We start from the raw sequence: 15,918 nt of genomic DNA, 5'->3' as shown, positions 1-15,918 counted from the left end.
TCTTTAAAATAAAAGCACAGACCTCAAACTTCAAAAATAAACATGTCTTATTTGTAACATAGGGGAACAAAAATATTGTCAATGACACACTTCCAGAAGATGACTTGATTTATTAAAATTATCTCTTTAAGAAGATAAAGTAGCTGAATCTCTGATCTCCATTTTTCATGGGGGATTTTGAGAGTCAAAAATCAGGGAGGAAGATAGAAATAATCTCATCCTTCTTAAAGCCTTCTGCTCTCAGCAGGGAGAGAGATAGGGGCAGGGCAGGGCAGGGAGGGAAGGACCCACCCTCTTGTGCTGTAGGAATCTTAGGGTAGCAAGTTAAATCAAAATCGACACTGTTTTGACAGGGTTTTGGACTGGGGGCTGGGCTTCCGTAGAGGGTCTCAGCGCCATCTGGGGATCACTGGCTGAGGAGGCTGCAGTGACCCCTCCTTCTCCGTGAAGCTTGACAGCCAACCTCACTCATACACCCAGGATCCTGGGGCCCCTGTACCAGAGACCCCACAAAAGCCTCAAGCCTCCCCAAGAGGAGGAGGAAGATACGAAGGTAGGCGAGCTAAAGGCTGCCTTCTCTGCCGTCCACACCCAACACACCTCCAACCTTCCATCTGCCCTCTGAGCAGTGTGGCCCAGGGCTGCCTGCACATGTCAGGGAGACGCGCCAGGCTGTGAATAAACCCACGGCGAATTCAGAAACTGTCCTTCGGGGAAGCACGTCTGATTGTCCCACTATACCAATGTATCTTTATTTTATTTTGTTTCATTTTATTTTTATTTTATTTTGTTTTATTTTATTCTTTTCAGTGTTCCAAGATTCATTGTTTATGCACCAACATATCTTTAGACATGAATGTGGTCTGAGGGATGATTCGTTGAACTCCACATCTGAAACCAATGATATACTCTAAGTTAACTAATTAGATTTAAATAAAATAAGATTTAAAAATGAATTAAAAATAGAGCTGCCCTTTGACCCTGCCATTGCACTACTGGGTATATACCCCAAAGATACAGATGTAGTGAAAAGAAGGGCCATCTGTACCCCAATGTTCATAGCAGCAATGGCCACGGTCGCCAAACTGTGGAAAGAGCCAAGATGCCCTTCAACGGACGAATGGATAAGGAAGATGTGGTCCATATACACGATGGAGTATTAAGCCTCCATCAGAAAAGATAAATACCAAACTTTTGTGTCAGCATGAATGGGACTGGGGCAGATGATGCTGAGTGAAATAAGTCAAGCAGAGAGAGTCAATTATCATGGGGTTTCACTGACTGGTGGAGCATAAGGAATAACACGGAGGACACGGGGAAATGGAGAGGAGAAGGGAGTTGGGGGAAATCGGAGGGGGAGACGAACCATGGGAGACTGTGGACTCTGAGAAACAGACTGAGCTTTTGGAGGGGCGGGGGTGGGAGGTTGGGCGAGCCTGGCGGTGGGCATTATGGAGGACACGAATTGCATGGCGCACTGGGCGTTGTGCATAAACAATGAATCTTCGAACACTGGGAAAATTAAATTAAATTTAAAAAATGAATGTGGTCTAATAAAAATCGGCCTGTAAACAGCTGTGTGCTCAGCAAATGACAGCTGGTCTACATGCCTAGCCTTGGTGTTTTCGCGCGTCGCGTGTGTATATGATCGGATCCAGGCCCTTTCCTCTCCGCATCCGGCCCGTGGTTACACGTGGACATCTCACTTAGCTGCGGAGGGCAGGGCTCTAGCAGTCGTCCAAGGCTACTGTGTATCACAGCGGGGCTGCGGTCTGGAGACCTTCCGACCGCGCCTGCCGCAGAGGGGCGGGGCCGGCGGCGGGGCGGGGCCGGCGGTGGGGCGGGGCGGGGCCGGCGGTGGGGCGAGGCGGGGCCGGCGGTGGGACGGGGCGGGGCCGGCGGCGGGGCGGGGCCAGCGGTGGGGCGGGGCGGGGCGGGGCGGGGCGGGGCCTGCCACAGCCGAGCCCCCCTGTGGAGCGCAGCCGAGCCCCCCTGTGGAGCGTCCCCAAGGCCGGGCTGTGTGGCTCCGAGGGCGGACAGGCTCCAGGTGACAGAAAAGCAGGACCGGGACGGAGCTGACTCGTCGGCCCCGGAATCCACCCGCCGAAGCCCTGACCCCCAGACCCCAGAATGTGGCTGTGCGCGGAGCCGGGGCCTCTGACCAGGTGACGCGGTTAGACTGAGGTCGGTGGCTGGGCTCGAAGCCAACGTGACGTGTGTCTGTGCGGGAAGAGATTAGCACATGGTCACACGGGGTCCCAGGACTGCCCCTGCCGGGACGCCGTGGGAAGGCAGCAGGGGCCAGCCCGGGAGAGCCCCGCGCGCCCTCCGGGGAGCCCCGACCGCAGCCGAGGACTGCGCGCTGCACGTGGCCGCGGCCCAGGCCGCCCGGGGCAGGAGCCTGGTCCCGGGATTCAGGAGCGCACGTGCGCGGCGAAGTCACGGTCAGTCGCGCCTCGGCCCTGCAGGGCGGTCCGGAGCTCCAGGCGCACCCTCACCCCTGCTCCGTGGTCTCCTCGCGCCGCAGCCCTGCTCCCTCTGCAGCTTGGACGTGGGGCAGTGTCTCCGCCTCCCTGCGTGGACTCCTCGGGGGACCCGTGTGCCCGTTCCGTCCTGTGCCCTCACCCCTGCACAGCCTTCCCAAGTGGGACGGGTCTCGGCTCCTGGGACGCCCGGTTCACACCACGCTCCAGCCCGTGCCGGCCAGTGGCGGCCTCCGCTCTCAGGACAGGGCTGGCCTGCAGTGCCCACGGCGCAGAGAGCCCGTAGGGCATCCGGTCCGAGCCCCAGCCTGCGCAGAGGCGGTGGCCTGCGGAGCCGTGGTGGGCGACATGGTCTTGCCTGCTGACTGGACCCCGCGCTTCTGGGAGGCAGTCATCACGTTGGGTGGCCTCCAGTCGTGAGCCTGCCCCTCACGGCTCTGCGGTTGCTGTCGGTTCACAGATGTTTCCTCTTAAACAGCAGGACCCAGCTCCTGTCGTGGGCACCTGAGATCCCAGGAAAGCCGGCGGGGGCTACACGGCTCCTGCTTTATTCTCTTTCGGAGACTGCGTGGGGCACCTGGCTTCTGAAACTCAGGGTGTCCAGGACACTGTTGCCGGTGACTCACCTTTGTCTTCACTCGCGTGTTGGTAGGACTTCCAGGCAGCCTGTGGGAGCGCCTGTCCCAGTGTCCGTGATTCAGCATCGTATCATTTATGCTGATGCCATGACCGTGCCATTTCCAAGTGCTCCCTGATGTCCCTTAGGAGGACCCTCCACACAGGGTCCCTGGGAAGAGCGGGCCACACCATCCCTCCGCCTGCCAGCCGGTGACCACTATACCCACGACTCACCGCCCTTTTGTGCCAAGAGGTGACCGCAGGTGTGGACACTGGGCTGAGCTCGGGCCTCTCAGGACCCATGCACCCTCGGAGCCAGCGCCCTTCCCTTCTCTAGCCTCGCTTGGCACAACTGCCATCCAGGCACAGGTACATGTGAGCACTTTGCTTTGAGAACATCTCTGGATCGAGAGCCATGTGGTGCATCTGCACTTTCCTGAGACAGTGTCCCTATGCATGTCAAGTGAAAAGTCATGCTTCTGCGTTTGAAAAACTGAGCACTGGCTTATTTTTTCTAAGGACAGCAACTTGGCAAGATTCGGGCACCCCTAACCAAACTACATGCAATATTTTGCACAAAGAAAGAGTAATTAGGGCGGCCTGTACTCTCACATGAAATACTAGATTACCAGGCAAGCCAGAGGGGTCCTATGTCTGTCAGCATCGATTTGATGTGTCAAGGAGAAACAATGTCGCGTAGAAAATGCAATGAGGCAGAGCACATAGTTATGTATTTAAAGCATGCTTGGTTATTTGCCGTTGGAAATTTCTGCTTGGGATGCCAAGGACATTATCTGGTAGCAGTTGACTAAGTCGCAATGTGACCCCTACCCTCCCTTCCTGTCCTTGGCTGAGCCGGCACTGCTGCTCCATTTATGGAAACAAAAGTGACTTTAAGGTGAGGGGGTAGAAGGTAAAAGAGATCCTGCCAAATAATGGAAACAATAAATAAATAAATAAATAAAAGCCCTTCTGATGCCTGATGAGTTGGGTTACATCCCAGCAAGCAGAGTTGGAAATCCTAAATTTAGTCCTGGAGCCCAGGCTTTGTATTGGGAAATGCCCTCTTCGGTCGGCACTTTGGGGTTAGACACAAAGAGAGAAGCAAACCTAATGACTCATTCTCTGTTTTTCTGTAGACGTTTTATGTGAAAACAGACACAGTGAAATATGGATTTTTATATCAAATGATTGGAAGCATGTGTTTATGACAGATTCTAGAACTCAAGACTAGAAGAGATGGGCACAGGGCTCAGCCCAGAAAAGGAGAAATCCCAAATGTGGATGGAACTTGCTTGCCAGACAATCCTTGGGAAGTTAAGGAAGAAAATCCTCCCTTTTACAACGGAGGGACCGTGTCTCATCCCATCATATTCATTTTAACACTTGCAGGATGCACACCAAATGCGGGACTCGGACTGACTGGATGAACAGGACTTCACAGCGAGCCTGACTCACCAGAAGCGGACGCCAGAAGCCCACTAAAAGCGGGCGATATGATTAGTTGAAGACAGTCACCAAGTTCGTCGGAAAGAGAAGAGACATCCGCACCATAAACACCGTGTTCGGTTCTCAGGAAACTTTACTGAAACGGGACAGAGGGAGCATGTCAGGACTCAGGGTGAGGGGAGGTGCAGCCGGTCCCCGGGTGGGGAGGTGGGGAGGCGGGGGAAGGGCTGCCGCGGCCCTGGGGACCTCGTGGGCTTGGGGCACGTGCTCTCCTTCCTCACCTCTCCCACCTCCTTCCAGACTTTGGCCACACTTTCTTCTCTCCAGCAGATGATTTTTTTAATGCGTTTTGAGAATTAGAATTCTCGTCTGCCCGCCCAGCCTGAGGTTGTGGTTTTGGCTCTGCCTTTCTTTCTGCCTTTGTCTCGTGTCTCACTGAGTCCTGTGCTTCCCTTCTCCTGCCTGAGCCCGCTGGACGGGGGCATCTGCGGGCTGACACTGGGGCTCTGTCCATGCGGACGCCCGTGACCAAAGGTGGCCCTTCTCTGGTTTCTTGTCTGCGGCTGATCTCACTGAGAACAGCAGTGAGGCTGCAGTTCCATTCGGTTTGGTTTCGTTTCTAGTTGTTTGCTCTGCTACACGTGGTACCAACCCCCATATGGCACTGCAGGCACCTCACAGACCAGCAGGGCCTGGCTCTACCCGTGCTCAGATTTCTAGTTCTTTCCCATTTTTGGTCCATGAGCAGCCGTGTCTCTGCTCTGAGCCTCTTCATGTCTTCTCTTGTTTGCCCTCATTTTTGGGGATCACAAAATGCATCAGAGCCAGAATTTACTGCTCTGAATTGACTCTGCCTTGGAAACAAAAATATTAAACTAATTCTATAATATAAATAAATCCAGTGCTAGCACTGGGGTGTTATGTTACGTTTTCTCCAGGATGGATGGAGAAAAGCAACCCAAGTGTCCTTTCCAAGTGTTTTTGAGAGAAGGCACACATCAGAATGTCTAGTTTTCTTCCTCCAAGAATAATTTATTAGAGAAAAACAATGTCCTGCTCACTAACTGAAACTCTAATCTAGTGTCAAAATCTTTGCCTTGGAATTCACACCTGCCGTTTGAGTCCACGACTCTGTGAGGGCAGGACACATGCATGGAGAAGTCCCCCTCCGCAGGGCACATGATGGTTCCAATAGTCAAGGTGGGCACAAACAGCCCATGTTATCACACGTGTGCACATGTCTTACTTCTCGTCCCGTGACGCTGGCTGATGTTGGAGGCAATATGCTTGGTGCCTATTCTTAGGTCAGAAGAAACCAGGACTGATACGCAATCAAAAGCATTGCTTGAATGGCGATTATTTGGAAACAGACAAAGACAACCACAGTTGGTTCCGTAGCTACTCTGCAAAGCTCTTCACTTTCTAAAGTGTCAGTCTCCCAGGCTGGAGAGGCCGGAAGGAGCTAATTTAATATAATAATATGATGTTTCCAAATGCCGACGGAGACATTTGTGTGCTAACGGGTGTGTCTGTTCCTGGTAGTGATTTGGTGCATCCGCGGAAAGTCTCCGAGAAATTCCTCTCCCTCACACCAGATTTGCGTTGGTGACAGACAGGCACACCACAGTTTGATTCTTGTGGCCCAATCACAGGAGGGACTGTCCACTTCACAGAGGCAAAACACAGCAAACAGAAAGCACACTTTTTAACAGTAAGTGAATCCTTAAATTCATGTTCAGTTTCAAGGAATAGACTGGTGGGAGCCGGGGGCGTCACGTGGTGGGGGGGTGTTACCGGAAAGACCCTCGATAGACATTTGGATGACAAACAGAAGCACGGGAAGAGTTCACGGGCGTCTCCTCGCTCTGTCTACTGAGCAGACTCAGGAACACGGCCTCCCGGAGACACAACACCCCCCAGCACCTCGGTCCTGGCTCTGAGATGAGCCTGCGACATCGTGCGGAGACAGAGCACGTGAGGAAGAGAAGTGCTCCCAGCGATGGGCACGTGTTAGGGGACACGGGAGCTCGGAACGAGCTCCCGGCGGCCAACGCTGGGACAACCTGGGCAACAGAATAAATAACATAGGATTGGATTATAAACCAAAGCGTGAAATTAATATCCACGAGTTCATACTGAAATACAAAACATCGTTGAATAAATAAGAGGGAGAAAAAAGACAAATCTCCACAAGAGAATTCCAAATAATTTATGCAGCTACTCCCCCGGGGTGTGACTCCCCACCTGTGAAGGGTGGCCTACATGTAGTAAGTTGCCCCCAAAAGGAGCAACACGGAAAGGCGGCGCCTGACCCCCACATGGCCAGCCGATGAAGGCCAGCATCAGAGACATATCCTGTAGATAGGACTCAGCCTGGTGTGATGCGATGTCGATGTGCTGTACCGTTGGAGTCTTCCTCCCAAAGTCCACACGTCCTCATCATGAGAAAACCTTCAGGCCAGTTCTACTGGAGAGACAACCTATGCGGTACCTGCCCTGTCCACTGGGGCCTGCCATGGTCATGGACGCCAAGTGCAGTCTGAGAAACACTCACAGAGGAGCCAGGTGGCCATAGTGACTCCACAGCGCTGTGTCCTGGGGGTGGTCCCGGGGCAGAGGGACAGACGTTAGGGAAGCCCAAATAAGAGAGGGAGTGTAGCTCACAGCACCTTGTTGGCTTTGGTCCCTCAGTTGTGACAAGCATGGCCCTAGTAACGTCGGTTTTTCACACCAGGGAGCCGGGGGAAGGTAACCGGGAACTCTTCGTGGTATCTTTGCAAATTTTGCAAATCTAACACTGTTCTGCAATTTAAAAAATTACTTGAATATGAGAAAGTAAAACCAAAAAGGAAGTCTGTCCTTGAAGATGGGTCCTCCTCTCTCCCTTTGACTGTGGGATTCTCCAGTGACATGGCAACAACTTGGGTGAGGGCATGAGGCTGCTTCCTCCTCCTGACCCCTGTGCCGTGCTAGAGAAAGTGCCTGCCCAAGCCCGTCACCGGTCCTTCCTCTCCAGCGGCAGGGGCGACGCCCTCCTGAGGCCCACCCCGGGCGCCTGAGCCCAGTGGCCGCGAGCACAGGTCTTTTCCAACAGAGCCCAGGCTCTCGTGCCGCATCTGAGCGGAGCTTCACGGGCAGTCACACAAAAGCAGTGATCATTCCCCGTTCTTACAGATATGACACCCAGGCATTTCATTCCTGCTTCAAAAATCCCCTATTTACAGTTCTCAGGGTCGGTTTCAATTTTATGTCACGTTGGGTGAGGGCTAGCGTTCCCTTTCTTTGTAACTTTCTAAAAGGTCTCAGCCCGGCAGGCATATCCTGAAAAGTGAGAGACGGGAAACATTCTTCTTGTAACAGGACGGAAAACGGTTAATTTCAGTCCCGAAGACAGTTTTCCAGTGAACAATGGTCTCGGCGAGCTGACACGGGGCAGTGATGAGCGGGCGCGGGAGAACTGAGTCACAGCTGCGCGCGGCAATCACGGAGAACATCGACTCTCTCCAGCCAAAATTCTATTAATACGTGTGTCAGCCTGAGAGTGGATCTCAGCGTGCGCGTCCAACAGTGCAGCAGAGAAAATGAGCCCTCTCCTCGGGGACAGACTTCTCTTCTTCTCCACGAGAGTCTTCATTATTCAGGCATTGTGATACTTCTCCTTTATTTGTGTAAAGATTAAATTGCACATGATTTCTAATGTTTCCGCTACTCCGACTGTCATAGGTCGACGACCTTCATGCAAGCCAGATAATAGATACATCGTCCACGGCTCGGGGACGGCTGTCCTTACACAGCTCACTACTTCCCCATTGTTATAAGTCGAAAGCAATTAAATAAAAATACAAGTTGAGGCGTCTCCAGTATCCCAAGAATCTACGACGACCCCTCGATGGCTGTATCTCAGCCCTAACACGTGCCACATTCCGGGGTACGTGAGACCCAGATGCGCGCACCAGGACCCGCACCGCGGGAGATGCGGGATGTGGGAGGGGTCCTGGGGAGGGAGCTCCATAACGCAGCCTTGAGAAACAAGCTCTCCGTGCCTGGGAACCCGCCGTGGAGACGCTTCATGGTCCCCGTGTGCCGGGGACGTGCTGTCTACCTTGCTCTGCTTCGCTCCATCCCCTACTGCCCCTGCCCACCCATCAACGGAAGTAATATCTGCTCAGTCCGACCTAGAGAAAACACTGCATTATCCCTTCCTTTCTTACGGTTGCTCCGATGGTAGAGGTCTGAGGTTAATATTTAACAATTGTCCTAACGGACGGTGGGTGTGACAGCACCGCTGCCTGAAGAGTGTCCACACGGGCCGGGGGACGGATGCCCACAACCGCCCCTCCCCACCGCACATGCCAGGGCAGGAACTCTGACGCGCGCACATACTCCCGCCCCCACGACCACAAACCCACACCCAAGGTCCACGCTATAGACCCAGGTCACCAGCCTCTGAGAGTGCTCCCAGTGTCGCCACCCAGGGCCTCTGTGCCATGGATGGTGTCCCCCACCCACCCACAGCCGGTAGGGCCCACTGAGTGTCTAATGGTTTTTGTGGGACTCAGCAAGCGCTGTCTCCGAGACAAGGGGGCAGAGCGTTGCAGCGGCCGCCAGGCCCTCTGCTGGCTGCACTCCACTGGAGTCCGTGGTGCTGGGAGGGCCCTCAAGCTGTAGAAGGTTGGGGTGGGTGGTGGAGGCGTGCTGCCGCGTGGGGGTGACCTTCCAGGCCCAGGGAGCCTTCCATGACTGCACGCCGGCCCCGCATGGCAGTGGAGATGACTCCTGCTCCTGAATCGGCTACCCTGCTGCTCCTGATCTAGGAGACACAGAGAGTGGGGGTTTGGGGACCCTCCACGGGGGACAGTGTGTCTACTGCCATACAGACCTTGGCCTCTCTGGGCACACATCGAAGCCCACAACAGGCTCGCCCTCCAGAGCCCCCGCACTCCTGGACACCCACCTCTACAGCCTTCGTCCATTATGGGCTCCCAGCGCTGGCATCACGAGCATTTGGAGCTCACGGACTTTTGCTTACTGCCTACCTTCCCCTAAATTCGCTTCAGCTTCTCGCTCTAACCAAGCCCTGGTCCTCGGCCAGCAGCGTGGCCTGCCTGCTTGCTCGTGGGACGGACCTCCCTGACCCGGCATCGACTCTATCTCAATGTCCTTGCTTCTCTGCAAACCTCCACCTGGAAAACCAGGCCGCAGAGCTATGCCACTTGCGGGATCCCATGTCCTCCTGAAGACGGGACCCGTCTCAGGACCGTGTCCGATGTCCCTGTTGTAACAACGCATGGTGTTTGCCCCATTCTCACGCTTGAATCTTCTTCACCTCGGTTTACAGCCACGGATAATTCTAAAACTTAAAGGATTGTTGACCCTTATTTTGTATATTAGCTTTGAAGCAATTTGGCATACCTGAGGTCACCCCTGGAGTTTGATTCTGAAAGCAGAATTTGAAATGCAAGCACGTTTACCGCAGGCACGATGTCTCTACTTGGGCACCGTTTCAGGAATGCCCACAGCTGTGTATACATACGCGCGCACACGCACGCCCGTGTGGACACAGAACACACACTAACATGCCTGCATCTTCACGGAACGGGACCAGCGGGAGGCATAGGGTAGGACATCAGCGTGGGTGTCATGTGCTTATGAACTCCAGCGAGCCCTTCATGATTCTGCTCCCCAGTCCTGGCCTCACCTCCCCCAGGCAATAGGACCATCCTTGATCTGACTTCTCAAAGCAGTCTTGTTGGCATTGGCTTTTAGGGTCATCTCCAACCATGCCCTAAGTGTCTTCTGGGTTGTTTCGGGCTGAGAAGCCCAGGTGTAAAGGAGATAGCGAAGACGGAGTGCGAGTGCCGGCGAGCGACCCACGGGGCCCAAATGCTAGAAGACATCCGCGTGAGCTCTAGACCCACGCTGAGGATCCGCACACCATCAGGGCCACTGCCTGTGAAGAATGGGAAGAAGCCACAGTATTTCTACAGGAAACCACCCCAGCCAGGACACTAGGGGATGTCTGGGGGCCTTGGAGACATTTGGGGGGGAAGTGATGCTAGCATCTAGTAGGTGGGAGTGAAAGGTGCTACTAAAAACCCTATAGTTTACTGGACAACTCCCCCCACAAAGAATCATTTGGCTCAAAATGTCAACAGAGCTGAGACAGAAAAACCCTGGTCTAGCTTAAAATTTAAGGAAGAACATAAGACGATTTCTCTTGAAGCCGGCCTGGGAGAGCTTTGAACGTGAGCAAGCATCTGAGCTCATCCTTGACATGGGAACATGTCTGGGAACACGGGGTTGGGGGTCGTGAGGCCGAGAACAGCCCAGGAGCAAAGGCGTCCAGGCAGGAGGTTGTGGGGTGTGCAGACAGGGAGGCGTCCCTCCCGGGGAGACGGCGACGGGAGGGAAGAGGAGGCTGATACGTCTGGAGAAGCACAGACTGAAGACAGGTGTCCAATCTGCCGTTTACAGATTCTTCTCCCTGAGCTCTAACTCAGTAAGTTCTAGAAGATTCCAGCCTCACTAACTATCAAAAATGCAAATCAAAACTGCAATGGGAGACCACCTTGTACCTAATGGGATGTTTACTGTCAAGAACAAATAAGCAGAGAGAGCAAAGGCTGGTGAGGATGTGGAGACATGAGACCCTTGTCCCCTTGTAGGGGGAACATAAGATGGTGTGGCCATTGGGAAAGCAATTTGAGTTTCCTTACAAAATAAAAATTGGGTAACGCAGAAATCCCACTTCTGGGTATTCATCCAAAAGAACCGAAAGCAGGGTCTGGAGCAGGTCACGGCGCACCTGCGCTCAGAGCAGCATTGGCCACCGGATTCACACGGTGGAAGCGACAAGTGTCCACGGATGACGGGCGGGTAGACGGAGCACAGTACACCCTGCAGGGGAGCGGCGTTCAGCCTCAGCGAGTACAGAACTCTGTCCCACGCGGCCACACGACTAACCGTGAGCACACGGCGCTGTGTGAAAGAAGCCAGCCAACACGCGCAAGCAGTTGTGACGTCCCCAGAGGGGTCACATTCAGAGGGACAGAACGTGGAGTGGGGGTGCCAGGGGCTGGGGCGGGGAAGACGGAGATCCGCGTTTCCTGCGTATGTGCGCTCAGATTCGCAGCTAGAAAATACCACCGGGGCCCGGTCCAGGGGGATGTGAGTATCCTGAGCTCTAGTGAAGTGTGCGCTCGGGGGTGATTGAGATGGCAAGTTTCCTGTTACGTGTGTTTTACACAATTTACACAAGTTTCCTGTTACGTGGGTTTTACAGTTTACACAAGTTTCCTGTTACATGTGTTTTACACAATTTACACAAGTTTCCTGTTACGTGGGTTTTACCCAATAATTTCTCAGAAGTTCTTCATTTGACATTAATGGCCAAGAACACCGGGGAGCACAGACCCAGGAGGTAGGAACATAACTCTGGGGTCAAATGACCTGGGACCGAATCAGTCATCTGCTCACTCAACAAAGATTCGTAAAATGCTAAGAGATGGAGGCCACCATGCCCCACCCTCGAGATGCCTTCACCAGCTAGGCGAGGCTTGTTTCTATGTCGGGAGCCACAGACGCGGAAGGAACAGGAAGAGCAGGAAGTTGGTGTGGCCATCGCCCAAGCGTGGAATCTACACGGTGGTCAGCGCCACGAAGGTAAGACGTGAGTGGAAGGTCTTGCAGTGGGAGACGGGGTCAGGCAGGAGGCCTCCGGTAGCCCTGCGTGTGGGGATTTGGAGGATCACTGTGCGGGGGTGTGCGCGGAGGCGTGGCGGGAGAGGACTCCAGACAGAGGAGGGACGTGCAGAGTTGCAGGCAGACGGGACACTCTGCTCCCAGTGTGGGACCGAAGAGGGCCCCTCCTGCTGAAGGAAGGCGCTGAGAAGAGGAGCTGCTGGGCTAGGCACAGGCCCATGGAAGGTCTTCAGCTTTGTCAAGAACTGTGGTCTCTGCCCTAAGGAGCTGGGAAGCCACTGAAGGTTCTTGCAATGGACTGAATGTTTGGGCCCCTCAAAATTCCTCTGTTGAAATTCTAGCCGCCAAGGCGGTGGTATTAGGAGGTGGGGCCTGTGGGCTGTGGTGAGGTCGGGAGAGTGGCGCTCAGGGGTGGGACTAGAGCCCTTGTAGGAAGAGACAAGGGAGCCCTGTTGCCTCCTTCCGCCACCTGCGCACAGAACGAGGGGCCGCCCTCTGCCACTCAGGGGGGGCCTCCCAGCCCCCAGCCAGGCAGGCAGCCTGAGTTTGGACTTCCAGACTCCACGGTGAGCACTAATTTGTCAGGGTTTATCAGGCACGCAGGGTGTGGTGCTTGCTGGAGACTCTTCCATCTGAGGCCAGGCCTTCCCTGTTCTTGAGGAACGGGCGCTCCTGGCTGAGGGCCAGCCAGGATGCCCCGTGTGTGCCCACTGCTAGCCAGAGGTGGGGTCAGTGTTCCAGGTTTGAATGCACTTTGGCACTCCTTCTAGGGGGCTGGGCGACCCCCGGTTGCAGGAATTTCTTGGTATGAAATACGCATCTTCAACATGGATGTATGCCTGCCGATGGGCCCCCAGTTCTCAGGTTGACCATGCACTTTGCATCTAGGCCGTGCACTTGCCCACGCTTCTCCAGAACTCCTGCACACACAGGAAACACCCAGGCTACCTTACCTCTGCGCTAAGGCGCTGCCCTGAGGATGCTCTTGTGCAGAGGTTGTGGGAGGAACGCAGGGACAGAGGCCGCCGCCTTTGTGGAGGGGCAGGACGTGGACTGCGGAGCCCCGGGCGCCCACACCCCTGCTCCGAGGGCTCTGTGGGGTTTTGGAGGTGCGTCTGCCGTGGGGTCCGTCCAGCGGATGATGGACACTGGAGGGCAGGGGCGCTGGGAGGTGAGTTCAAAATGGGAAGGGGTCTCCGTGGTCACCCAAAGTCGGTTTGCCACGGGAGCTTCCGTTCGGACCCCACTCTCCATGACGGGTCATAGTTTTTCCTCATCTTCCAGCAGAGCAAGTGCACAAACCAGGGGACAGGACCGCGGATGCCGCCCTCCACGGGGTCTGTGCTTCCCACGCCGGACACCTCCCCACGCGCCTCTTTCTGCCGGCGGCCTATGACACTCTTGGAGCCTGGGAGGCTCCAGGGGGAGCATTTGGAAGGCGGGACTTCTGATCTCCTGATTTTTCTATCCCCGCTGTGTGGCCTGAATGGACAGGCTTTTTAAGAATACAATAAAAAACCAGGGCGCCTGGATGGCTCAGTCTGTTGAACGCCTAGCTCGATCTCAGTTCAGGTCTTGATCTCAGGGTCATGAGTTTAAGCCCCACTTTGGGCTCAATGCTTGGCATGGAGCTTACTTTAAAAAAAATAAATTACAGGGTCATAGGGAAGCTCTATTTTTAATTTCTTGAGGAATCTCCACACTGTTCTCCAAAGTGACTGCCCCAACTTGCATTCCCACCAACAGTGTAAGAGGGTTCCCCATTCTCCAAAACTTCTCCAAAATTTGTTGTTTCTTGCCTTGTCAATTTTGGCCATTCTAGCTGGTGCACGGTGGCATCTCAATGTGGTTTTAATTTGAATCTCCCTGATGGAAAGAACCAAGATGCCCTTCAACGGACGAATGGATAAGGAAGATGTGGTCCCTATACACTATGGAGTATGATGCCTCCATCAGAAAGGACGAATACCCAACTTTTGTAGCAACATGGACGGGACTGGAAGAGATGATGCTGAGTGAGATAAGTCAAGCAGAGAGAGTCAATTATCATATGGTTTCACTTATTTGTGGAGCATAACACATAGCATGGAGGACAAGGGGAGATGGAGAGGAGAAGGGAGTTGGGGTAAATTGGAAGGGGAGGTGAACCATGAGAGACTCTGGACTCTGAAAAACAATCTGAGGGTCTTGAAGGGGCGGGGGTGGGAGGTCGGGGTACCAGGTGGTGGGTATTAGAGAGGGCACAGATTGCATGGAGCACTGGGTGTGGTGCATAAACAATGAATACTGTTACGCTGAAAAGAAATTTAAAAAAATTTTTTTAATACTCTTCTTAGGGCACCTGGGTAGCTCAGTGGATTAAGCCTCTGCCTTTGGCTCAGGTCATGGTCTCAGGGTCCTGGGATCGAGTCCCGCATCGGGCTCTCTGCTCAGCAGGGAGCCTGTTTCCTCCTTTCTCTCTCTCGCTCTCTCTCTACCTATAAGTGATCTCTGTCAAATAAATAAATATATTTTTTTAAAAAATCTCTTCTTAAAAAAATTAATTAAAAATAAAAAAATTAAAAATTAAAAATGAATGAATTGGAGAACATCAAGGCTTAGCACAAATTCTGATAACCCTCCAAACCTGATGCTTATTTTTAAAAATTATTGATACCCATCGCCTTCATATGAAGTTAGGAGACTCGGTATCCTTCCCCACCTCCTGCAGACTTGTGGTTTGCTTGCCCTGCCCCCACTGTGTCAACTCAACCTGCCAGTGTCCTCAATCGTCTTTAAGGAAAACCTAGTTCACCGCCTCCCAGAAGATGAACCCTTATTCCAAACCCAGTGATAACAGAAACACACTGAACGCAGGCCCACTGCATGCCAGGTGACCATTTCTCTGAGCACTGGAATGCTAACCATTTTAAATAACAAATCTTCTGGAAGATTATTAAAAGCCAGTAATTTGTCATTTTGGACACAACCAAGATCGACAGCCCCTCAGAGAAACACTTGAGAAGGAAGCACTGGGGCAGAGAACAGAGGGTCGCCTGTGGTGGGGCGGCCGCGCGGGTCTCTGAGGTCGGAGCCTGTGGGGAGCAGTGGCCGCCTCCTTCTAAGAGCAGACATGCAGCAGGGCCTTGCTCGCGGGTGGACCCTCACCTTCCCCTCCCTCTTGAGGGGATGACGGTGAGGAGAGGAAGCCCACAGTCTGCAGGGGGACATGGCTACGGACCCCTGCTCCTCCTGCAATCTGCTCCTCCCCTGGCAATGCAGAGCCACGCTTCCAATCACGGCTGAAAACAGCTGAAAATAATAGGAAATTCGAGGTGGATCTTGCTAGCTGTCTGCGGTCTATTTCCCTAAGCAAGGTTACGTTCAATGACACGTTAAACAGATTCGGTAAATGACTTTGTTATAATTAAAATGGCAAAGTGCAGATACAGAAAGTTGCAGGATTTCTTAAAAATCACAACGTCCACTCAGACTTGCCTGCGAAGAGTTTTACTATAATCCTGTGTGTGTTTGCGTATGTGGCTGTGGACGTGTATTTGCCCATGTTTGTGTGTCTGTGTGTGTCTCTGCATGCGTGTCTGCATGTGCATGCTGTGTGCCCCCGTGTGCGTCTGCCTGTGTCAGCTGTCTGTGCGTGTGTGTCCTTGTGTGCCTCTGCTTATGTCTC

Source organism: Mustela lutreola, chromosome 11 (genome assembly GCF_030435805.1).
Source record: "Mustela lutreola isolate mMusLut2 chromosome 11, mMusLut2.pri, whole genome shotgun sequence".
Classification (NCBI taxonomy): domain Eukaryota; kingdom Metazoa; phylum Chordata; class Mammalia; order Carnivora; family Mustelidae; genus Mustela; species Mustela lutreola.
This window is presented reverse-complemented; position numbering follows the sequence as displayed.